Below are 26,109 nucleotides of genomic sequence, written 5' to 3'. Positions count from 1 at the left end.
AAATCATCCAAGAAATGCAAGAGCCACCAAAAGTACTGAGTTAAAATAAGTCTTTAGAAACAAACTTACATATTTTAGTTTAAACAGAAATTCTCCTGGGATCCAAGAGCCCTCTTTTTTTTCCTGACCCAAACATATACCTCACAAAATATCTGTGCCTTAGTGCAGAGGTGTTGCATGGGGTTAAATAAAATCTACTATAATTCCTTCCCCACCCTCCTTTGCTTCTTACAGATAATAATTTTCTGATTATTTTGCTAGTCATTTATGTTTAAACTGTTAGTAAATCACTTTAAGGACAAAATCGACCATAGAAGAATTGTTAGTGCTCTACAGAAAAACAGGGCTATTAAAACTTGTTCTACTGATGGAAGAGAGGATATCATGATAAGATAATAAGATAATTCCAATAATATTAATCTGGTATCAACAAATACTCTCTTCCTTCTTAATAACTTAATGATTTTCCAAAAGACTGAGTGAAAAAGGACAAATAGAGACAACCGTAAGTAAATATATTGCAGACTGAACCCACACATTATCAATGAAACACAAAGTTGAGAGTTTAGAATTTACCTAGTCCAACTTCCCATGAAATTAGAGATCCTCTTTATAGTATTACCTAATGTTAATCTGAATACATGTTTTATCTAATTTCTCAGTGTTCCCAAATTTTGATGCAACACAAATATAGTTGGTTGCTTTCTTAACGTTGTCAGCATCATTTTACAGAGTGAATAATTTAGTTTATATTTAAGAAATAATTCTCTGCAGAATGTTCCTTTGCCCAGCTCAGAGAAAGCCTAGAGAAAATAAAGGAATTGGAACAATGGACTAAGTAAAATAATGAACTGTATCTATAGTATCTTTGGAAGAAACATATCTCACTGAACAAAAGGTATGGAGAACTCCAGGTGAGAGATATTGGGGGACACTCTTCCACAGTCTGTTTTGATTCTACTGTCTTTCTGAGCATGCAAAGTATTCGAGGCTCTCATCACTCTTTACCTGGCCATTTTTTAGTGTTGTATTTACAGTGAGCAACCTTGATAGATGAAATAATGTCTTCTTCTGAGGAAAAAATCAGACTTGCTAAAAAACAGTAGGTTCCCAATCTGGGCTTTTGACATCACCCATATGGGGCATGAGGGTCAAGGGAAAAAGGATGCAAACATTCTGGTGCTTATGCTGCTTGCTTTGTTGTAAGTAATGAAACCTTTTGTTTCTGATTTAGGAGTCTCGTGTCTTCTGGCTGAATTTATGAAGCAGTAACAGGCTTATTTATTAGTTTGCAAGTAGTATAAAATTTCAGACTGGATAGAAGAAAGTTGCATTAATTCACCCTTGCATCCTCTTAGGAGTGACATTAATAGAGCACTCAAACTGTAACCTGATTCTTGCTAGGAAGGTGGGCTATGATTTAGTTTTCTAAATCTCAAGCCATTACCTTGGTAGATGTTCTACAAACAAGTAAGATTCCTTTTAAGCACATACAATAGGGGAAAAGGGTAGCATTGTCCAAAAGTATGTATTTGTTCTATAAATGGATGAGGATTCTCTGCTCTCCCTCCATGCCCAAGGGAGATAACTTTTAAACTAACATTATTTTACCATACTGTTTGAAATAGAATTTTGAACATTTGACCACCCATGTATTTATATGTTATAAAGTAATTTTAAGTCTATCATAAGCAGAGTTTAGCATGGTCTATAAACTTTGTCACCTATTAGTAGAAGTGGTATTTGGGTCACAACTCAGTTTTCATATGAAAGGTCAAATGTTTCCCTTCACAGGTATCTGTTTGGACATAGTAGTATTTGGCTTTGATTGATAACAGATTAATTGTATTCATGGTCAGAGTAGACAGTCTGGAATGTACTGATGCTCCATAACTATCAAATCCATAAATGGTAGAAATAATATCTAAGAAGATAATCTGAGGACAATTCAGTCAATCTATTTCTCTAAACCATCATTTCTCAACTTTTCATTTTTTTTAATTGCTCCCTTTTGGAATCTTTTAGACAGTCCCCCAATTGACTTCCTGCCCCCAGTGAAATCTGAATACTAGAGATATAATTATATTATTAAATTATAAAAAATATAAATTATTCAATTATATCAATAGTATAAATTATTAAATTATAATAATATCAGAATATAATTGAATTTGTATATAAGTATGTACAGCATTGTGCCTAGCTCATAGTAGACACTTTATAAATGTAAATATACATAACCCAGGTGATTATATAATAGCTGATAGAGGTACGCAAGGCAGTACCTGGGAATAGCCAGAAATTCCATCCACCTATTTCAGCATTAGCTCATTGCTGTTAGATAATTCCTCCTGAGCTTATAGCTCTTCGACTTTATCAACTTCACCCCATTCATAGCTTTGGAATGAGGTCCTGGAAGCCTCACTGGCAGAGACCTTGATGTATTATTACTCAGCATGCCAGACTTTTCTGAAATAGTCAGGAAATCTTATTCCAATCAATAAAGCACTTTATGATCTAGTATCCACTTGAAATATGGAAAGTAGAAGGAATTGCTCTAATGGATAAACCACTAAAACAGAGCAGGATAATGCCCAGAAAGCCACAATGGATTGGGAGGCCTTAGTTCTGGGAAGGAAAGGAGATGCTGTACGTTCAAAGTTGTCAAGCATTATGAGCTGAAATGGGATATGGGGCAGTTACCAAGGAATCAGTTAATATATTTTCTATTAAACAACCAGGCAAGTAATGTCTTGTTACTCATGGCCACCCACTCCACACATACAGCATGGCTCATAATCATGTCCATCCCATGATACACCAAGAGAGCTGCCATTTAGGAAATGGAACAGTCACCTGTGGGAGAATTAGTGACCAAGAGGTAGCTGCTGGTACTTAAAAAAGAATTAGAGTAAAGACTAATTTAAACCTTCTGACAAACAAGATATTTTAAATCTGACCAAGAGAGAAAAGTGATTATGTGTCCTCAAAGTAATTCCTACTGGCTGGCTCCTCCACTGTCTGCATTTTTTTTTTTTTTTGGATGTACAACTAGAGCCAATCATGCCACCAAAAGCACAGCTTACCTATGCACAAAAAGCCTGCAGTAAGTCCATTCTTTCAAGAAAGACTAATAGGAAAATAGGCCACACAGTTGCAAAAGAAAACCATTCCAGTAACTTGCTAATATATGTTCAATTGATACTAAGTTCTAAATTGTGTGCTTCTGACTTTAAGTGAATAGTAAGAGATGGGAGCTCTTTATGAATGCTGGGACTATTAACGCCCTACAGATGCAGATAGAGGGACAGTATGAGTAAGGTAGGAAGGTGGGAAAGAGTGTGGCACATTAGGGAGAGAATAAAAGTCACAGACCATCTATTACATCAAAACTACTTTGTGGTTCACTAACAAATATGAATGGATAACCATGGGTCACTAGACATTTGAATAAAACAACAATGGGGCTTATAAAATCAACAGAAGAGGGCTCATAAAAAAGAATAATTGATTCTGGAAAGAAAAGGTAATTCAGGACGGAAAGAGAACTTTAAAAATATTATTGCAGTACTCTCAAAGAGATTTGAGAAACTATCTTAACCAAAATTGAACAGAATCAAAGAACTAGAAGCTGTTCTTGGAAGTGATACATACAGTTGTCAAAATAAAACAGTAGCGAGGATATATGAATAATAACTTAGACACAAGTTATTAAAGTTGCTGATCTGAAAGATGCTTAGATGTTTATCCCTCCACACATTTATGTCCAAGAACATAAAGCAAAACCACAAAGAGATAAAAAAAATGAGAGAAAATATTGAGACATGGGTAATACTTTTGCAAAGTATGTTAAGTAATGTGTTCAAAAACAAAGTAAAACAGGAGTTCTCATTGTGGCTTAGTGGTAACTGACTAATACCTATGAGGACACGGGTTCGATTCTTGGTTTCTCTCAATCGGTTAAGGATCCAGTGTTGTTGTGAGCTGTGGTGTAGGTGGCAAATGTGGCTTGGATCCTGCGTTGTTATGGCTGTGGTGTAGGCTGGAATCTACAGCTCTGATTCAACCCCTAGCCTGGGAACTTGCATTTGCCATGGGTGTGGCCCTAGAAAGACAAAAGAAAAAAATAAATAAAACAAATTGTTGAAGATATAACAAGAAAATTCCTCTGAGCAAAAGAAAGATCTACATATTCAGATTTAAAAGAGGCTACAAAGCAACTGTGTATTAATATATTATTTGTTTATTCAGCGAATATTTATTGAGCTAGTTTATTACAATAAAAATGAATATCAAAAATATAAAATAAGTGTTTAAAACTCTGTGGTAGGCAGTATTTTTCAATGGCATCCAAGATTACCACTCCTTTATGTACATGCCCTCTAAAATCGCCCTTAGGATATGGGGAAGAACCTAAAACTACAATGCCTCTTACTCTCATGCTAGGTTACATTACATGGTAAAGGAGAAGGGATTTTGCAGATGTAATTAAGGGCCCTAACCAGTCTTTGAGTTATCTATGTCTAGAGCATTCTCTGAGGTAGGCCTGGCCTAATCAAGAGCTCATTAAGAGTGGATTTAGGACTTCCCTGAACTCAGAAACTAGAATAAAGTCTTTCTGTTGCTATGTTTGAAAAAGGAACTTTTCATGAATTCTGTAATGTCAAGGAAATAAATTCTGCCAACAAGCAGAGGGACTATTGAAATAATCCCTAATCAAGCCTCCAGATGAGAATGCAGCCAAATAAATGCCTTTATTTCTTTAATCTCTATTTTATTGAATTCTTCTTTGATCTTTATGATTTCCTTCCTTCTGCTGACTTTAGATTTTGTTTGTTCTTCTTTTCTAATTCATTTAGGTGGTGGGTTAAGTTGTTGATTTGAGATTTTACTTCTTTTTTGAGGAAGGCCTGTATTGCTAGGAATTTCCCTCTGAGCACTGCTTTTGTGACATCCCATAGATTTTGAGAGGTTGTCCCTTCATTATCATTTGTCTCAAGGTATTTTTTTAATTTATTTTTATTTTCCCACTGTACAGCAAGGGGGTCAGGTTATCCTTAGATGTATACATTGCAGTTACAGTTTTTCCCCCAACCCTTTCTTCTTCAAGGTATTTTTTAATTTCCTTCTTGATTTCCTCATTGACCCATTGGTTTTTTAGCAACATGTTGTTTAGTCTCCATGTAGTAAGTTTTTTCTCATTTCTTTTCCTGTGGTTGATTTCTAGTTTCATGCCATTATGATCAGAGAAGATACTTGAAATAATTTCTATACTCTTAAATTTGTTGGGGTTAGCTTTGTGCCACAGTATGTGATCAATTCTTGAGAGTGTTCCATGTGCACTTGAGAAGAAGGTATATTCTGATTTTTTGGGATGTAATGTCCTCAAAATCTCAATTAAGTATAGCTTTTCTCTTGTTTCCTTTAGGATCTCTGCTGATTTATTGATTTTCTGTCTAGAGGATCTGTCCATTGATGTGAGTGGGGTGTTAAAAATCTTCTACTATGATTGTATTCCCATCAATTTCTCCTTTTATGTCTATTAGTATTTGTTGGAGATATCTGGGTGCTCCTATACTAGTGGCATACATATTGAATCACTTGCATTTCTGTATACTAAAAATGAAATATTAGAAAAGGAAAACAAAAATACAATACCTTTTAAAATTGCACCCCAAGAAATCAAATACCTGGGAATACACCTGACCAAAGAGGTGAAAGACTTCTATGCTGAGAACTGTAAAACATTAATCGAGGAAATTAAAGAAGATATAAAGAAATGGAAAGATATTCCATATTCCTGGGTTGGAAAAATTAATATTGTAAAAATGGCCATGCTACCCAAAGCAATCTACAGATTCAACGCAATCCCTACCAAATTACCCATGACATTTTTCACAGAACTAGAACAAGCAATCCAAAAATTTATATGGAACCATAAAAGACTCAGAATTGCCACAGCAATTCTGATGAACAAAAACCAAGCAGGAAGCATAACTCTCCCAGACTTCAGGCAATATTTCAAAGCCAGAGTCATCAAGACAGTGTGTTACTGGTACCAAAACAGACATACAGACCAATGGAACAGAATAGAGAAACCAGAAATAAACCCAGACACCTATGGTCAATTAATCTTCAACAAAGGAGTCAAGAACATCAAATGTGAAAAAGACAGTCTTTTCAGAAAGTATTGCTGGGAAACCTGGACAGCTGCATGACAATCAATGAAATTAGAACACACCCTCACATCATGCATGAAAATAAACTCAAAATGGCTGAAAGACTTAAATATAAGACAAGACATCATCAAACTCCTGGAAGAGAACATAGGCAAAACATTCTCTGACATCAACCTTATGAAGGTTTTCTTAGGTCAGTCTCCCAAAGAAACATAAATAAGTGCAAAAATAAACAAATGGGACCTAATCAAACTAACAAGCTTTTACATAGCAAAGGAAACCAAAAAGAAAACAAAAGGACAACTTACAGAATTGGAGAAAATAGTTTCAAATGATGCAACTGACAAGAGATTAATCTTTAAAATATACAAACAACTTATATAACTCAACAGCAAAAAAGCCAACCACCCAATGGAAAAATGGGCAAAAGACCTGAATAGACAGTTCTCCAAGGAAGATATAGACATGGCTAATAAGCACATGAAAAAATGCTCAACATCCCTGATTATTAGAGAAATGCAAATCAAAACTACCATGAGATACCACCTCACACCAGTCAGAATGGCCATCATTAATAAGTCCACAAATAACAAATGCTGGAGGAAGTGTGGAGAAAAGGGAACACTCCTGTACTGTTGGTGAGAATGTAAGTTGGTACAACCACTATGGAGAACAGTATGGAGTTACCTTGGAAAATTGTACATAGAACTACCATATGATCCAGCAATCCCACTCTTGGGCATATATCTTGACAAAACTTGCCTTAAAAAAGACACATGTACCCACATGTTCATTGGAGCACTATTCATAATAGCCAAGACATGGAGACAACCCAAATGTCCATTGACAGATGATTGGATTAGTAAGATGTGGTATATATACATGATGGAATACTACTCAGTCATTAAAAAAGAACAAAGTAAAGCCATTTGCAGCAACGTGGATGCTAGAGACTCTCACTAGAGACTCTCACACTGAAAAAATCAAATAAGAAAGAGAAAGCCAAATACTATATGATGTCAGCTATATCTGGAATCTAATATATGGCACAATGAACCTTTCCACAGAAAATAAAATCATGGACTTGGAGAATAGGCTTGTGGTTGCCTAGGGCGAGTGGGAGGGAGTGGGATGGATTGGGAGCTTGGGGTTAATAGATGCAGACTATTGCCTTTGGAATGGATAAACAGTGAGATCCAGCTTTGCATCACTGGGAACTATGTCTAGTCACTTATGATGGAGCATGATAATGTGAGAAAAAAGAATGTATACACGTATGTGTAACTGGGTCACCATGCTGTACAGTAGAAAAAAAATCGTATTGGGGAAATAACAATAAAAAATTAAAAACAAAAAAGAAAAACCCACCTTGATTTTAGCCTTGTGAGACCCTGAGTAGAGGATTTAGCTAAGTCATTCCTAGACCTCTGACCTACAAAAATTATGCTATAATATACAGGTGTTATTTTAAACTACTAAATTCGGTTAATTTCGTAAGCAGTGACAGAAAACAAATACAATATCTCTAGGTATCACAGTAAAATTTTAGAACTCTAAGTGTAAAAGAAAGCTCCTTGAAACTTGCAAATGAAATTTCAAAAGTTATAAAAATCAGAATAACTTTAGAATATTTATTAAAAATACCATATTCTAGAAAACAATGGAACAGTCCCTTCAGTGTTCTAAGGGGAAACGATTTAAAGCCAAACAATTAATAAAATGAGAGTGCAAAATAAAGACATTTTCTGACATGCAAGGATTTTAAAGTACACTGTCCATATTGTATGATTTTGAGAAAATTAAAGAAGATAAAAAAGAATCACTTAATCTTCACCTTTGGAAAAATCTCTTTAGACAGATATACATGACATGTGTCAATGTGTCACTTGGATCTGGAGTATGTGTAACATCATAGCATTATAAGTGGTGCTTTTGGTTTTCTTTTCACATTTTTATTGAGGGAAGAATAATATATAGACTGAGGAGCATCAAGTTCACTACCCTTATAATGTTTGATGAGTTTTTAAAGATGCATACGTCTAAGTAGCCACTACCAAGATCAAAACATAGAATACTTCCAGCCCCCCAAAAGGTAAATTTCTGCCCTTTTCTAGTCATACCTCTCCCACCCAAAAAATGGTAAAGACCATTCCAACTGCTATTACTAATGATGAGTTTTGTCAGTTCTTGAACTTGCTCTATATGCAATCCTCTCACGTATATTATTTTGTGCCTCTTTTGCTGCAAGAGTCATTCTTATTATCATGTTTGCCAGTAGTTCATTCTGTTTTCATTGTTATGTAATATTTAATATATCACTTAATTTATATACTACAATATAGCCATTCTCCTTTTGGATATTTGAATTATTTTTGATTTTTGGTTATTATGAATAAAGCTGCTGTGCACATCCACAGTTTTTGGTGGTTGTTGCATTCACTTATGTCCAGACAAATACCTAGGAGTGGGATTTCTGAGTCACATGGGATGGGAGGAGATATTTTAACGTTTACATTTAACCCATAGGGAAAACATTGAGGGCTCATATATAGTAATTAAGTAAATAAGATAATAAAAATCTTGATAACTTCAAAGTAAGGTTAAGACCAACAGAAGTGAAAGCTAAGTGGAAAAAAAAATACTGCAGCTCATTAATTAATACCCATCAAACTATGATCAGGGTAAACTTTTATTTTTTTGCATTACTCAATGAATTTATTACATTTATAGTTGTACAATGATATAGCATTTCCATCCCAAACCCCTATCATCCCTCCACCCACCACTCTCTCCTTTGGAAACCATAAGTTTTTCAGTCTTTGAGTCAGTATCTGTTCTGTAAAGAAGTGAATTGTGTCCTTTTTTCATATTCCACATGTAAGTGATAGCATTTGATGTTGGTGTCTCACTGTCTGACTGACTTCACCTACATGATAATTTCTAGGTCTATCCATGTAGCTAAAAATGCTGTTATTTCATTCCTTTTAATGGCTGAGTAATATTCCATTGTGTATGTGTACCACATCTTCTGGATCCACTCCTCTGTCAATGGGCATTTAGGTTGTTTCCATGTCTTGGCTACTGAAAATAGTGCTGCAATGAACACTGGAGTACATGTGTCTTTTCAAGTCATGGTTTTCTCTGGATAGATGCCCAGGAATGGGATTGCCAGATCAAATGGTAATTCTATTTTTAGTTTTCTGAGGAATCTCCATACTGTTTTCCACAGTGGTTGCACCAATTTACATTCCCACCAACAGTGTAGTAGGGTTCCTTTTTCTCCACACCTTCTCTAGCACTTATTGTTTGTAGACTTTTTGATGATGGCTATTCTGGCCGGCATAAGGTGGTACCTCATAGTGGTTTTGATTTGCATTTCTCTAATAATGAGTGATGTTGAACATCTTTTCACGTGTTTGTTGGCCTTCCATATGTCTTCTTTGGAAAATTGTCTGTTTAGATCTTCTTCCCATTTTTTTGATGGGGTTGTTTGTTTTTTTTGGTATTGAGCAGTAGGAGGTGTTTATAAACTATCCCTTGTCAGTTGCTTCATTTGCAAATATTTTCTCCCATTCTGTGGATTGTATTTTTGTTTAGGGTTTCCTTTGCTGTGCAGAGACTTTTAAGTTTAATTAAGTCCCATTTGTTTATTTTTGTTTTTACTGTCATTACTCTAAGAGGTAGACCTGAGAAGATGTTGCTGTGGTTTATGTCAGAGAGTGTTTGGCCTATGTTTTCATCTAAGAGTTTCATAGTATCTGGTCTTATATCTAGGTCTTTTATCCATTTTGAGTTTATTTTTGTGTATAGTATTAGGGAGTGTTCTAATTTCATTCATGTGGCCATCCAGTTTTCCCAGCACCACTTATTGAACAAGCTGTCTTTTCTCTATTGTATATTTTTGCCTCCTTTGTCATAGATTAGTTTACAGTAGGTGCATGGGTTTAATTCTGGGCTTTCTATCCTGTTCCACTGATCTATATGTCTGTCTTTGTGCCAGTACCATACAGTTTTGATGACTGTTGCTTTGTAGCATAGTCTGAAGTCCAGGGGCCTGATTCCATCCTGATTCTTTTTCAGGATGTCTTTGGCTATTCTGGGTCTTTTGTGCTTCCAAACAAACTTTAAAATATTTTGTTCAAGTTCTGTGAAAAATGTCCTTGGTAATTTGATAGGGATTGAATTGAATCTGTAGATTGCCATGGGTAGTATAGTCATTTTGATAATATTGAGATTCTCAGCTTCCAGGAAAAATACTTTAGACTGTTGATCCTGAAGATGATGCAAGACATTGGAAATAAACTGGAGGCAAAGATGGATAATTTACAGGAAACAATGAGCTAAGAAATACAAGATATAAAACTTAAGCAAGAAGAGATGCAAAATACAAAAACTGAAATAAAAAATTCATTAGAAGTAGCCAATAGCAGAATTCAGGAGGGAGAAGAACAAATAAGTGAGGAGGAGGACAGATTAGTGGAAATCACAGATGCAGAACAGAAAAGTGAAAAAAGATTGGAAACAAATGAAGAGAGTCTCAGAGAACTCTGGGGACATGCTAAATGCTCCATCATCCATATTGTAGGGGTGCCAGAAGCAGAAGAGAGAGAGAAAGGGACAGAAAAAGAATTCAAAGAGATAATAGCCAAAAACTTCCCTAACATGGGAAAGGAACCACTCACTCAAATCCAGGAAGTACAACAAGTACCATATAAAATAAACCCAAGGAGACACATATTAATCAAATGGACCAAAATTAAAGACAAAGAGAAAATATTGAAAGCAGCTAGGGAAAAGAAACAAATAACATACAAGGGAACCCTGATAAGGTTATTGGCAGATTTTTCAGCAGAAACTCTGCAGGCCAGAAGGGAGTGGCATGATATATTTAATGTGATAAAAGGAAAAACCCTCCAACCAAGATTACTTTACCCAGCAAGGCTCTCATTCAGATTTGAAGGAGAAATCAAAAGCTTTACAGATAAGCAAAAGCTAAGATAATTCAGAAACACTAAATCAGATTTACAACAAATACTAAAGGAACTTCTCTAGGCAGAAAAGAAAAGGCTGCAACCAGAAACAAAATACCACAAATGACAAGGTTCAACAGTAAAGGTATATATACAGTAAAGATATGAAAACATCCACACACAATTATGCCACCAAAATCAGAAATCATGAGGAGGGTAAAAATGCAGGACACTGGAGGGTAAACTTGAAATTCTATTCTAATCATGATTTGTCTCTACCTAAAAACTATTAAGTGTTTCCCCCTTGCTCTTAGAAAAAAGGCAAAACTCCTTAATGGCGACTGCAACCTCTGCATGGCCTTTCAATATGTATTTTTTCTGTTTAACTTGTTGATCTTTCTGGCTTTCTCCATTTGAGTCACACTGGCTTCTTTCATATTACACTCTCCATGACTTTTCTGTCACAGGGCATTTGCATGAGCTGCTCTTCTGCCTGGAATGCTCTTGTTACCATTTTTCACATAGTCAAATCCTACTTATCTTTCAGATCTCTTATCAAAGATAATCTTTTCTGAGAAACCCTCCCTGAATTCCTCAATGTAAATTCTCATATCTTTATGAACATCTGGGTAATATTTGTCATAATAATATGTTTGTGTTATAAATGACTGATTTTTGTTTTTTTGTTAGGTGATAATTTCCATAATGACAATGTTTATGGCTATTTCAGATATTTTCTTACCAGAATCTAGCACAGTGTTTGATCAATGTGGGTACTCAATAAATATTTATTGATCAAATGAAACAATCTTACATGGTGGAGGTCACCTTGACATTGAAGAACCAATATCTTTTAAAATTATGAAGGTCATGGCTTGAAGAATTGAAAACAATAATTTAATATAAATTGGAATGCAGATAGAAGACAACTCTGGTAAGTGAACTAAATTCCTCTTCTTCCTATAAAGAAGTCTTTATAAGCTATTGACAGCCTAGTAGTTGTAATTATAGTGATAATCAATGTAAGAACTAAAATTAGAAACATTTAAATGTAATTGTCTCTAGGAAACAAGCCTGGGGCTGAGCAATTGAGATTGGAGAGGTGGATTTTAACTTTTAAATTTTTATCATCATTTTAAATTTACTGTATTACTTCTATTGTAATGTATAACAGAGAGAAAACACCCAAGGTTACTATTCATTCCCAACTTTAGAAAACTTTGGAAGTGTAGTTCAGAACAGGCCTCCCCAAGGTGGCTACTTTGACAGGTGGATTATTTTGAGCTAAAGGCAGTGAAGACCCTTTAAGCTAAAGACAAACTACTGTCCCTCCCTTAGCTACCTAAAGAAATTTAAATTGGAGACATTTCCCAGAAAAGAATTATGACCAAAGATAAATTTTATATAAGTGACCCTGTCTATATGGCAGGGAAAGCATTTAATTATTAAACATCTGCTCTTCTTATCATCCTATAAATGATCCTCCTGTCCTTGGAAGCCCCTGGCCCTTATCCCATTCCTTAGCGCAGTATGGCATGTATACCTCATTTTACTTTTCTCTCTCTGATTCTCTCATGCATATGGATTCTTGTACACATGGAACTAAATTTGATCTTCTTCTATTAATATGTCTCATGTAACTCTGACCAGCCACAAAGAACCAAAGAAAGGAAGAGGGGCAGAAAAAAAGGGTGCAGGAAATTCCCGCTTCTTCTTCTTCTTCTTTTTTTTTTTTTTTTTTTTTTTTTTTGTCTTTTTGCCTTTTCTTGGGCTGCTCTCTCAGCATGTGGAGGTTCCCAGTCTAGAGGTCTAATTGGAGCTGTGGCCACCGGCCTACGCCGGAGCCACAGCAACGCGGGATCCGAGCCGCATCTGCAACCTACACCACAGCTCACGGCAACACCGGATTGTTAACCCACTGAGCAAGGGCAGGGAGCGAACCTGCAACCTCATGGTTCCTAGTCAGATTCGTTAACCACTGAGCCACGACAGGAACTCCGAAATTCCCCCTTCTAAACAGAAGAGTTGGAGAAATTAATTTGCATATCTGCCCCTGTGTAGGGTAAGACATGTGTGAATAGATATTCAAGCTTGTTGACAAATGTTCTAACTCTGTGATAAATTCAAGCCATTGGAGTAAAATGAAGTAATGAAGACACAAACTAATTCGAAGACTATCAAGGCTTAACAGCAGGTTTGGAAGTTCACATAGTAAAATGTCTAGGTTCTCTGGAATAGGTACAGGCAGTCGGGGATTAGGATGGTTCCTGCATTTTCCCCACACCAGTCACTAGGCAGATGGTAGCAATACCAAAACACATTTGACAATTTCACAATGCCAGAGTGAAATAAAGGGAATAAAATTTCAGTCATGTTATAGGTTTCAAATGGAAGATCTCAAGAGCTCAACAGCAGCAAATAGTTCTAGCCTAACTGCTGGATCCTAGCTAAAGGTTTGGCTTACCAGGAGAAAACATGATAGTAAGATAAGGGAATTTGGGGGCAGGGTGATCCATACTAATTGTGGTAAAGAATGACTGACTTACTATCTAAGTAACTTTCTTAAAGTGCCAGGATCTTGCCTTCTGGCTGTGTCATTGAACACATTAATATACGCCAACTTGTTCTCTAAATTCCAGCACAAAACTGACTCTTCTTTGAAGGCTTTCTGCTGCCCAGAGCTAGAAATAATCCCTCTCTCCTTCATCTCCAAAAGCACATTTTCTGATTTGAATGGCATTTAGCATGTTATATTACATACTCTGATTATATATGTGCATTTGTTATCTTCCTTATTAATCTATGAACTCATGGAAATTTGGGCATATGCATTTGTCATAGGGACTGTCATGGACCTTACACATCATTTGTTAAAAAAAAAGATTCAATACCAGATTAAGTACTACCTTGGAACCCCAAGATGACAAATTTTCCCCAACTCTTTTGAGATTAAATTGTCATATGCATTGTGCCTTATATCTATGCTTTGGTTGTCCCAGAATTCAAAATTTACATTGTCATATACATGCTATAAGTATATACTATTATTTTCACTTATTTAGGGGAATGGAAATGTTCTCTACTGGTGTTAACAGGTACTTCATCTCTCTCTAGATAGGACATTTGTTTTAAGAAACTAAACTTTGATTTTCATTATAGGAACTGAGAAGACATTTGATTATGTCTTTTTTTAATTAAAGTATACTTGATTTACAGTGTTGTATCTATTTCTGCTTTAAGGCATAGTGACCCAGCCAGAGCATGATGGAAGATAGTATGAAAAAAAAAAAAAAAAAAGAATATGTCTGTTTTAATAATAAAAATGATCTCTGCTTGGCTGTAGAGGTTAAGTTACTTTCTAAGATTATATCATTTAAATCCTTATAAAAGTTATATTTTTCCACTAAGACTCTATATATCATCGTCTAAAAACTAAAGTAGTACCAAAATATCTTAAAGAGAAGAAACAGAAGCAAAATTTACAACACACTCAAAGCAAGCAATATTCTGTTATTTAAGTATATGCAAAGAAATTCTGAGTAACCTACACATCCAAGTTATGATTTCTAAGAAATAAAAATGTGGGGTCATGTTCCAAGGAATTCCCTTTTTTTTTTCTTTTCCTAGGGCTGTTATCTCTTTTTGTGTTATAATGGGTGAAATTGGTTTAGAACATAAAAAACAGAATTGATATCTCATCCTTGAATAATGCAGAAGATAATATATGCAGGAAAGTTTTTCCAAAGCATGTCTGAGTATATACTTTTGAATTTTACTGGAAAACATGTCATTCCATTCAGAACTCTGAATTAAGATGCACAATTTTTTGCTGAAGGCTATTTTAAATTAGGCTAATAAATTGCTACTCTCTGCCTTGCGTGATAATGCATTACATTATCTACTGATGTACATGTATTGTTTGACTCTAATGGTGTGGAAATTAAATGTTAGACATGGGCCAGATGTTCCTATAGATGAATATGAAGTATGACTCTGGCATAGTTATGTCTCATTGGTACAGAGAGGAAGAATGCGATAACAACAACCACCACCTCAAAAAATATCCTCTGATATTCATCTCGTAAGAACTAACATTGCGTAAGCCTAGACCCTCTTTTAGTCCTTGTCTTTGAGAAGTGTTATAAATGTCAGCACTATTTGCACCAGTTCATGAGGAAAGAAATCTCATTTCCTAAAATACAGGATAAAACAAAATCATGAATATAAAACTACCTGGAGGGGTGTCCAGAGATGATAAATATTTGTCATCTTTAGCTGACAGACAGGAGCAGCTTTGAATGTTTCCCTGGATTGAGCACCCCAATGCGGCAGTGAGATTTCCATGGGTCATTCCTCTGCTCTGCAAAGAGTTCACAGCAGGATAGGAGGGATATAGTAGCTGGGAGGAGGGAAATTGCCAACAAATGGGCCTTATGGTGAATTTTAATGAAGATTCCCTGCTGGCTTTAGCCCCACTGGAAAGAGAGGAAAAGAAAAAAAAAAAAAAAGAAAGAAAGAAAGAAAGAAAGGAAAAACCCCATAATCTCCTATTCGAGGCTACCTTACAAAGGGGATCATAACTCAAATAGTAGAAACATGTCATAGGAATGAGGTGAGAGCAGGGGAGTACATAGGATGTTCGCTGCTGTTGCTGCTACTGATGCTAATCAGACTACTACTAATATGTTGGTGTATCTTTGAAAATCGTCAGACAAGTGGCACAGGAGATAAATACATTACATCATCTTACCATAAATCAGTCACCCACCCACTTAGAAATGTTTTTGTTGGTCTATACTGATGGATGTACATAGGTATTGACTTCTGGAAGCTTAGAGGAGGGTGCACCTTTAGTTGAGGATAAAAAAACTGAGGAAAGAAATCTGTGGGTATGTTTATTTTATTTATTTATTTATTTATTTGGCCACACCTGTGGCATATGGAAGTTCCTGGGCCAGGGATTGAATCTGTGCCACAGCAGTGACCCAAGCTGCTGCGGTGACAATCCCAGATTCTTAACTCATTGACCACAAGGGGGTATGTTGGATAATATCTAAGAAGAAATGTTGAGAGAGATAAATGCATCTCAGTGACAGACTAGGTCAGTTTAAGTATCTTTTTTTAAAAGAACTGCTGAATTTCAAGAGTGGTATCATGAGAAAAAGTAACATGGAGGAAGAGAGGAATTTATTCCTTTGTAAGTTATTTCACCTGCAAGCCTTGCTATCATTTTTGTCTCCTCACTCTCTTGTGGCTTGCTTAAAATATGGGAGAGTGAGGGATTCATTGCTTTGTGCATTAGAGATTTTGTTTGGATACTTCTCATTAACATGATATTTCCTTTCTGATTTATGCGACTTCATTTCTTTTTTCTTTATTTCTTATTTCTTTATTTCAAATCATTTCTGATTTTTAGTCCAATAAACTGATTTCTCATGAGCAGCCTAACTTTTCTCTTTTCCTTGTTCTTCTCTCTTATTTCTTGCTTTGTTATGTTACTTTTGGGAAAAAAGTGTTTTGAAAAAATTTTTCTTATTAATCGTAAAGGTAAAGTATTCAGTTTTTCTCTCCCACATGAATTTCCTATGCATATGAATATCATGCCTTTCTGGATCTCCCTCTCAAGCTCTATGTGAACAGTAATCTATTGTTTTCCTAATTTAAAATATTAATTAAATGTTCAATGTGATCACAATATCATCAGTTCCAGATAAATTAAAAGAATCTATTCCTGCCTTCTAGGACCACTGAGTTCCATGAACTAATAAGTAACTGTTGGGAACCTTCACCTTTTGGATAAAATTGCTTCTGTTTCTCCTAGACTTGGAAGTTTTCCTTCCTAGTCATCTAATCAAATGGGTTATCATGATCCCTGAAATTGTTTGCAAAATATCCTTTAATATGTTGATGGCATTTGTGCTTAACAAGCTTCCTGGTTATTCTCCCCAAATCAGCACCTGAAAGACTCCATCTTAAGGTCAAACTGTCCTTTTTTTTTTTTAGTGTGTTAGAAGATATCTTTAATAGTGAGACAGATAAATACAGTCACTGAACAAGCAGAGCAAAAAAGGGGAAATAAGAGAGAACAGGGAGAGAAACTATAAGTTTCTGATGATCTTGCGCTTGACTGGTCACTTCTTCTAGACTCTTCAGCCTTGGTACAGTAAGTCGATGGACTCAGGAAGAAGGGAGGAAGGAAGATATGTTGACCAACATTAGCTTCTGATAGAAGAGTCATCTACAGAACCAGGATGAGTTCACTAGACATTTTATTGAAGTTGACGACTAAAGCCTTAGCTGATTTTGTCCTCTGGACATGTATGTCCTTTGCACATGTAAAGAAGCAGATTACCATAGCAGGATGACATGGGAATCTAGGATCCTTAATAGTATTCAAATACTAAATATTGTATAGCTGGAATGGTATAGTGGTAAAGAACATGAATTTGGGAGTTAGGGAGGCTTGAAATGGAATCACATCATGACCACAAACTGCCTGTTTGGTCATAGACAAGGTACTTATATTCGCTCAACCTCAGCTTTCTTATTTGTACAATAAATATGATTATAGTACGTACTACAGGGGATTAGTGTAATTATTGCATGAGATAATATACATTAAAATGTTTAATCAAGTGCTTAGTGCATACATGTGTTATATGCTATTAGCCGAACATTAATAATAATCATAATCACACTAGTAAAGGTTAGGAAGAGGGATGGTTTTTAAGAGTCCAGTCAGGCTAGCTCTTTAGGATAATCAGATAAACTCCCTTTTCTACTTTATTTTTTTGTCAGACTTTTTTTAACCCCTGTGAAACAGGTGCTACATGTGATACTAGGTGATCATAACCATTCAATATACCACTTCCAGTTTAATCGAAACGGATTCTCAGTATTTTTGGAAATTTAATTTTCATGTTTCAAGCCAACTGTAACTGGCCAATCTATCAATTAAATCAACAAAATTAATCAGGTGCCCAATCTAATATGTATTAGAGGCTATAAAATAAATGGGTACATTTTTCTTAAATCTAATAGTTTTAGTAGATTGCAATCTTCAAATAAAATTTGAGAACTGAGGCTAACACATATGAAAAAAAACATGAATGCAGAGATAAAAACAATATATATATATAAACTTTGCTTTTAAGGCTACTATGAGTTGTAGACATCTACCTAGTCTAGTGTTGTTTTGCTCTGTTGCTTTGTTTTTTTCTTCAAATGGTAGTAGGAGGCTTTCTATGTGAATTCTACACCTATTACAATTGCTTACTTGCTTATCAAACACTGATTGCTTAAAGTTAATTTGCCCAGAAATTACTAGATTTGAGGTCTTTATGTTAACCCAGAATTTATCATCTCAGTTTGACCTCTGATGTCACCTACTGTTTTAAGGGTTTAGGTTTACCACACAGCCTCTGTTGTCTTCATCTTCTGACCCTTACCTCCAACTTTGCTTTTGTTGTCCTTAATTTCACTCTGACGGGATCAAAGATTGGCCAACATGTTGCCGTGATATTTGCATTGTGTTTTACACTTTAGCAAGTGTTTTCACATGTAACTGGTTCATTTATACATATGAATAGGCACTAAATTATGTAGCATATAATATGTGGGTTGTTAAGAGTGTAGATAAGACAAATCAGTAAAAGATGTATTGATCAACAAAGACTTCATAGAATTAAATTGGGCATTGAAGATGGAGTACAATAATGTTTATTTTACATGCCTTCTAACTTCATTCATTTTTTTCTCAAAGACGTAGAGAACAGACTTCTGGTTGCCAAGGAGGAGGGGGAAGGGAGGAGGAGGGACTGGGAGTTTGGGGTTAGTAGATGCAAGCTATTACATTTAAAATGGTTAAGCAATGAGGTCCTACTGTATAGTACGGAGAATTCTATCCAGTCTCTTGTGATAGAACATGACAAAAGAGAATATGAGAAAAAGAATGTATATATATGTATGACTTGGTAACTGTGCTGTACAGCAGAAATTGACATAATATTGTAAATCAACTATACTTTAATAATAAAAAAATAAAATAAAAATACAAAATAGAGAAAAGGTAAAGAGCCCATCCTTTGCAATCTTTCCAGTACAGTTCTCCTTATCCCACTCTAGTCCTTCTTTTACGCATTTCCATTTATGAGCAAGCACATGGATAGATAAACATAATATTTAAATAGATGAGTGTATACTCTATTTCCCATAACTTTCTTATCTTTCTTGATGATTAGTCTTGGTGAATTTTTTCTCATACAGTATTTTTAGTGAAATATAATTTAGGTCCCATAAAATTTACTGATTGAAAATGTACAATTCAATAATTTTTAGTATGTTCACAAAATTATGTAAACATTACTGATGCTAATTCCAGAACATTTCATTCCCCCAAAGAAACATGTTTACTCGTTAGCAGTTACATGGCATTCTCCCTTTACCTGGGCCCCCAGAAAACACTACTCTACTTTGTGTCTCTACAGATTTGCCTATTCTTAACATTTTATATGAATATTATCTACAGACTTTTGTGTTTGCCTTTTCTCATGTAGCATAATGTTTGCAAGGTCCATCCATATGGTGTCATATATCAGTACTTATGTAAGTATTTCTCCTTATGTAAGAATATTCCATTGTATGTATATGTCAAATATACATTACCCTTCATCAATCGACTGACATTTGAATTGTTTCCATTTTCTAGCTATTATGAAAAATGCTGCTATGACCATTCACATACAAAGTTTTGTGTGGACATATGCTTATCCATTTTCATTTCTCTTACATACATGACTCTTGGAATTGTTAGGTCATAAAGTAACATCTGGTTTGAAGTATGGTAATACCACTTTGAAGAACTGCCAAACTGTTTTCCAATGTGGCTATACCATTTTATGACCCCATGAGCAGTGTATGAAGAGTTCAGAAACTCTACATCTTTATTATTGTCTGTGTTTCTGATTATAGCTATCCTACTGGGGATGAAGTGGTATTTCATCATGTTTTTGGTTTGCATTTCCCTAATGACTAATGCTGTTAAACATGTTTTGATATGTGTAGGGCCCCTTGTATATCTTCCTTGAATAGGTGTCTATTTAAATCTTTTGCCCATTTAAAAAAATTGGATTGTTTATTTTTTGTTGTCTAGCTGGAAATTATTTTTATATATTTCTGAATACTAAATCATATAGATATATAGTTTTCAATTATTTTCTCATATTATACAGTCCTTTAATTTTCTTTATGATATCTTTGGATGTATAAATTACTTTAAATTGCGGTTAAGTCTGCCATCTACTTTCTTATTGTTACTAAAATAGTTCTGTTTTGTTTTACTTGTCATGTTATAGCTAAGCAACCATTACCCAAAACAAGGTCACAAAGTTTTATGCCTATGTTTTCTTCTAGGAGTTTATAAGTTTAGCTATTACATTTAAGTTTTTGATCCATTTTAATTTTATATATGGTGTGAAGTGATTTTAGAATCAGCTTGCAAATTTCTGCAAACTAGTCAGTTGGGATTTTGAAAGGGATTGTGTTGAATGGATGGATCAATTTAAGGAGTATTGACATTTTAACAATATTGATTCTTCCAATTCATGAAAATACGATGTCTCTCCATTTATTCAGGTCTTTGTTAACTTCTTTCAATGAATTTTTATAGTTTTAAGTATACAAGAATTAAGTGTACACTTATTCTTAAGTATTATATATTCTTTTGATGTTATCATAAATGAAATTGTTCTCTTGACCTCACTTTCAAATTGGTCATTGCTAGTGTATAGACATACAACTGGCTTTTGTAGATAATTTTGTACCTTGTACCCTTGCTCTAAACACATTTTTACCTATAACAATTTTTTTTTTCATTTTTGTGGACTCAAAATTTTCTATAGACAAGAGCATGTCATAGATATACTTTTACTTTTCACTTTTAATTTTGATGCCTTTTATTTCGTGATTTTACTTAATTGTCCATGCTATAACCTCCAGTACAATGTTAAACCAAAGTAGCAAGGACAGATAGCCTTGTCTTGTTCCTAATCTTGCTGAAGAAAGCTTTCAGTGTTTCATCATTATCATACTAAGTGAAATAACTCAGAAAGAGAAAGACAAATCCCATATGATATTACTTATATGTGGAAACTCAACTATGGCACAAATGATACTATTTACAAAACAGAAACAGACTCTCAGACATGGAGAACAGACTTGTGGTTGCCAAGGGGGAGAGGAGAAGAAGTGGGATGGACGGGGATTTAGGGGTTAGCAGATACAAACCATTACATTTAGAATGGATAAACTATGAGGTCCTACTATACAACACAGGGAAATAATCTCTTGGGGTAGAACATGATAGAAGATAGCATGAGAAAAAGAATGTACATATATGTATGACTAGGTCACTAGGCTGTACAGTAGAAATTAATACAACACTATAAATCAACTATAAAACAAAAAACAAAACAAAAAAACAACCTCTTCCAAAGAAAGCACAGTATCTGCTGGCAGTGAATTTTACCAAATATTTTAAAAATTGACAACTACAACACTGTAAATCAACTGTACTCTAAAACAAAAAAAAAAAACAAAATGAAACTGAAACAAAAAAACAACTTCCTATAAAGGAAAGCACAGGACCTCTTGGCATCACTGATGAATATCACTTAATATTTAAAAATTTGACAGCAATGCTTCTCAAAATTTTCTGAACACTGAAATAAAAAGAAACACTTCCCACTTCATTCTACAATGCTGATATTGCCCTACTACCAAAGCCAAAGATAGCCTAAGGGAAAAAATAGTACAGAACAATATACTTTATAAATATAGATTCTCAACAAAATACTAGCGAACTTGGTCTGGAGATATACATAAAAGCTGAGTGGGATTTATCCCAGGAATGCAAGATTGGTTCAACACATGAGAATCAATAAATATATCATGTTAAGAATAAAGACCAAAATGACATTTCCTTTTTTTTTTCTTTTTTATTTTATTTTCCCACTGTACAGCAAGGGGATCAAGTTATCCTTACATGTGTACATTACAATTACATTTTTTTCCCCACCCTTTGTTCTGTTGCAACATGAGTATCTAGACAAAGTTCTCAATGCTACTCAGCAGGATCTCTTTGTAAATCTATTCTAAGTTGTGTCTGATAAGCCCAAGCTCCTGATCTCTCCCACTCCCTCCCCCTCCCATCAAGGCAGCCACAAGTCTTTTTTCCAAGTCCATGATTTTCTTTTCTGTGGAGATGTTCATTTGTGCTGGATATTAGAATCCAGTTATAAGTGATATCATATGGTATTTGTCTTTGTCTTTCTGACTCATTTCACTCAGTATGAGATTCTCTAGTGCCATCCATGTTGCTGCAAATGGCATTATGTCATTCTTTTTTATGGCTGAGTAGTATTCCATTGTGTATATATACCACTTCTTCTGAATCCAATCATCTGTGGATGGACATTTGGGTTGTTTCCATGTCCTGGGTATTGTGAATAGTGCTGCAATGAACATGCGGGTGCATATGTCTCTTTTGAGTAGAGTTTTGTCCGGATATATGCCCAAAATGATATTTCTTATCTCAGTAATGCAGAAGAAGCATTTGACAAAATTCAGTACCATTTCCTGATTCAAAAAAAAACCAAAAAAACAAAAACTCAACATCATCCATTGATGGACATTTAGAATTCTTTCTATGTCTATTGTAAATAGTATTTCAATGAATATAGGGGTGTATGTATCTTTTTGAATGAAAGTTTTGTCTGGATACTTGCCCAGGAGTGGGATTACTGGATCATAAGTAATTGAATTAACTTAATTCACTAAGTAATTCTATTTTTAGATCTCTGAGGACCCTCCATATTGTTTTCCATAGTGGTTGTACCAATTTACATTCGCACCAACAGTAAAGGAGGGTTCCCCTTTTTTCCACATTTAGCATTTGTTGTTTGTAGACTTACTCATGATGGCCATTCTGAGCAGTGTGAGGTGGTACCTCACTGAAATTTTGATTTGCATTTCTTTAATAATTAGTGATGTTGTACATTTTTTCATGTGCCTACCAGCCAGCCATGTGTCTTCTTTGGACAAATGTCTGTTGAGGTGTTCTGTGCATTTTTTGATTGGGTTGTTCATTTCTTTGTTGTTGAGTTGTATAGGCTGTTTGTATATTCTGGAGATCAGGCCCTTGTTGGTTGCATTGTTTGCAAACATTTTCTCCCATTCTGTGGGTTGTCTTTTTGTTTCTTCAATGATTTCCCCTAATGATTTTTTTAAACTGTTTCCTTTCCTCAAAAGCTATGCAGACTTTTGAGTTAAATTAGGTCCCATCAGTTTGTTTTTGTTTTTGTTGACCTTATTCTAGGAGGTGGATCAAACAAGACATTGATGTAACTTTTGTCAAAGAGCATTCTTCCTATGTTTTCCTCTAGGAGTTTTATAGTATCTGGCCTTGTATTTAGGTCTTTAATTCATTTTGAGTTTATTTTTGTGTATGGTGTTGGAGAATGTTCTAATTTCATTCCTTTGCATGTAGAAGGTTTTTTTTTTTAAATAATCTAATCTTTTTAGTCATTACAGACCTATTCATTTTAAGAAAGTTTTGATCAGTTTTGGTAGTTTTTGTCTTTCTAGGATTTTTCTCATTCTATCTAGGCTATCTAATTTGTTGGCATAGAGTAAATTTTATAGATACATATAACGTCCTCTCCTAAACTTCTGAACAATATTCTTCAGCATGACTATGCCTTTATTTTTTTAGCTATGAACATTTTCCCCTGATCTTTCTTATTTTGAGAAGTGTTACAAGGAATAAGAAACACATTATTCTCACTTACTTGAGAACATTTTTTTTTGCTAGCAATTTACTCATATTTTTATTTTGTATTTCTGATATATATGCAATAATATATTTTAGGTCCTCTGTCCTTTTAATTTGTCAGACTATTATTATAGCTACTTAATTGTCTCACTTTCTGGTTATGTGGAAAAGGTAACATTAAGCATCTCCCAAATTCAGTGTTATCGTTCTTTTCCTGAACACAGAGGAATACTGCATTCCTGAGCTTCTTTTGCAGTTAGGTCAGGGGCTACTTCTGGCTAATGGGCTGTAAGTAAAGCTGAGGATTTTACATTTAGGTCAATGAAACAAAATTGCAAGAATGAGTTATCTCCACTCTCTCTTACTTCCAATGATTATTTGGATCTTCTATTAAGATGGAAGGCTTACTATTGGCACCAGTCTGGCTTGCTGAGTCAATGGTTTGGAAATGGCTGCTGGTAGAAGATCTTCCTGACTTCATCAGACTTTATTACACTATCACCGAGATTATGGATCAGTCTGTTGCCATAGCAGCACCTAATTTATCCTAACACAGATAAGTATCCATCTATGCCCCAAATCCTTACCAGCCTTCATATATTTTGCTTTCTTCTTCAGTCTTTTTCCAGACAATCTCCTTCTCCTACAGCCAGCAATTAGGTAATGAACTAAACCAATAAGCTTTGGCTAACAGATGTGAAAGTTTAGAAATACGGTGAAAATGAAACAAATTTTCTTATGGAAGTAAATGAATTAGCTGCAAATCTCAGTATCTTTAGACTGCCTCAGGAGTCTGAATAAAGCCAATCTCCTTTGTCCTTCACTATATAGAAGGAAAACTGCTTTCGTAGTTTGGTCCTTTCAATGACTCCTATGGGCTTTTAAGAATAACTTAAAATTATTAAAATATCAAAATAATTTTAAAGTGGTGCCATGATAATTTTAAGTGATGATGTATATTCAATCTAAAACTAAAGCTAGCCACACTGAAACAGTAAAAATTAAGCAATGTTACTTAAAATAGAAATTATTACCCTTAATATGTCATATAGACTACCTAATCTCTTTATATATATTGAAAGGATGGCATACAAAATGGAGACAACATACATAGATGAGAAAATGGCAAAAATCATTTGAAAATAAAATTCTTGGATAAATGTTATTTTAAAACAGTCGCTAGCAATTTTGACAAATTTGGTGACAGAAATATCAGCTAGGGCAAATTGAATGACTGTAGAAATTCAGATGTTTTCATCATATGTGATAATAGATATTAAAAGATTCAAGTTTAAGAAAAAATATTAAAACTATCAGTAAATTGTAGTCAATATGGATTTATTTAATTTACATATTTTAATTTTAGTCACCATCATTAATTAGCTCCTTCTATGAAAGATGAGGTAATTAGTAACCTTTATACCCTTTTCCTCTGGGTTTATTGCTTTTACAATATTTAATTTTAATACTTTATTATATATCTGGGGTAATAATAATTACTCAGCTGTTTTATCTTAGAGTCATATTAAATGAATTATTTGACCTCCTATTCTATTATCATGGTTCTTAATATCTGCATTCTTTATTTTGATTCAGTTCTTCATTAGCTACATTTAATCTTCAAGTAGGTTTCTCAAACATCTCACTGCTGCTGAGTTTCATGTAACATGTTATTTCACGTATGAAGATGCTTTTATGTCATTTTATATCTAAGAGGCAAATTTACTTGATATAGTGGTGATTCTGTTACATTGTTTTGAAAATAGGATTTACTCTTAGACCAGTGAGATTTTCCCTCATGTATGTTTCTGGCTTTTTCTTTCCAGAAAATTAAAGGATGCTCTGTTAGTCAATAACTTAACTAAAAGTGTTTTATATTACTATCTTTTTATCAACTCTTTCTAGTACTGATGCATCCTGCCAACTGCAGGATTCAGTCATTCATTTACTTTAGATAAATGTTCTCTGATTATTTTCTGTCCTTTTGGCTGGAGTTTTTACTTCAGCAATATTACTCACCTTTATAGTGGATGGACTATAGTTTCCACATCTACTGCCTTTCTAATTATTTTAAACTTATTGTCTCTTTCCTTTCCCTCACAATAGATAAATAAAGCCTTATATCCATGAT

The 26,109-nt window shown here is 34.5% G+C and overlaps 1 long non-coding RNA gene across 1 annotated transcript in view; it reads right to left on the bottom strand.

Moving 5' to 3' along the window:
* Positions 1-15,525, bottom strand: part of LOC106504333 — a 201,704-nt gene extending 186,179 nt beyond the window's left edge. Inside the window, exon 1 of the long non-coding RNA XR_002346334.1 lies at positions 15,383-15,525. This is a non-coding gene — a long non-coding RNA (uncharacterized LOC106504333). The remainder of the gene's footprint in view (positions 1-15,382) is intronic.

Source organism: Sus scrofa, chromosome 7 (assembly GCF_000003025.6).
Source record: "Sus scrofa isolate TJ Tabasco breed Duroc chromosome 7, Sscrofa11.1, whole genome shotgun sequence".
In the NCBI taxonomy this organism is placed as follows: domain Eukaryota; kingdom Metazoa; phylum Chordata; class Mammalia; order Artiodactyla; family Suidae; genus Sus; species Sus scrofa.
The sequence above is the reverse complement of the archived record's forward strand: the minus strand, read 5'-3'. Positions and strand labels throughout refer to the sequence as shown.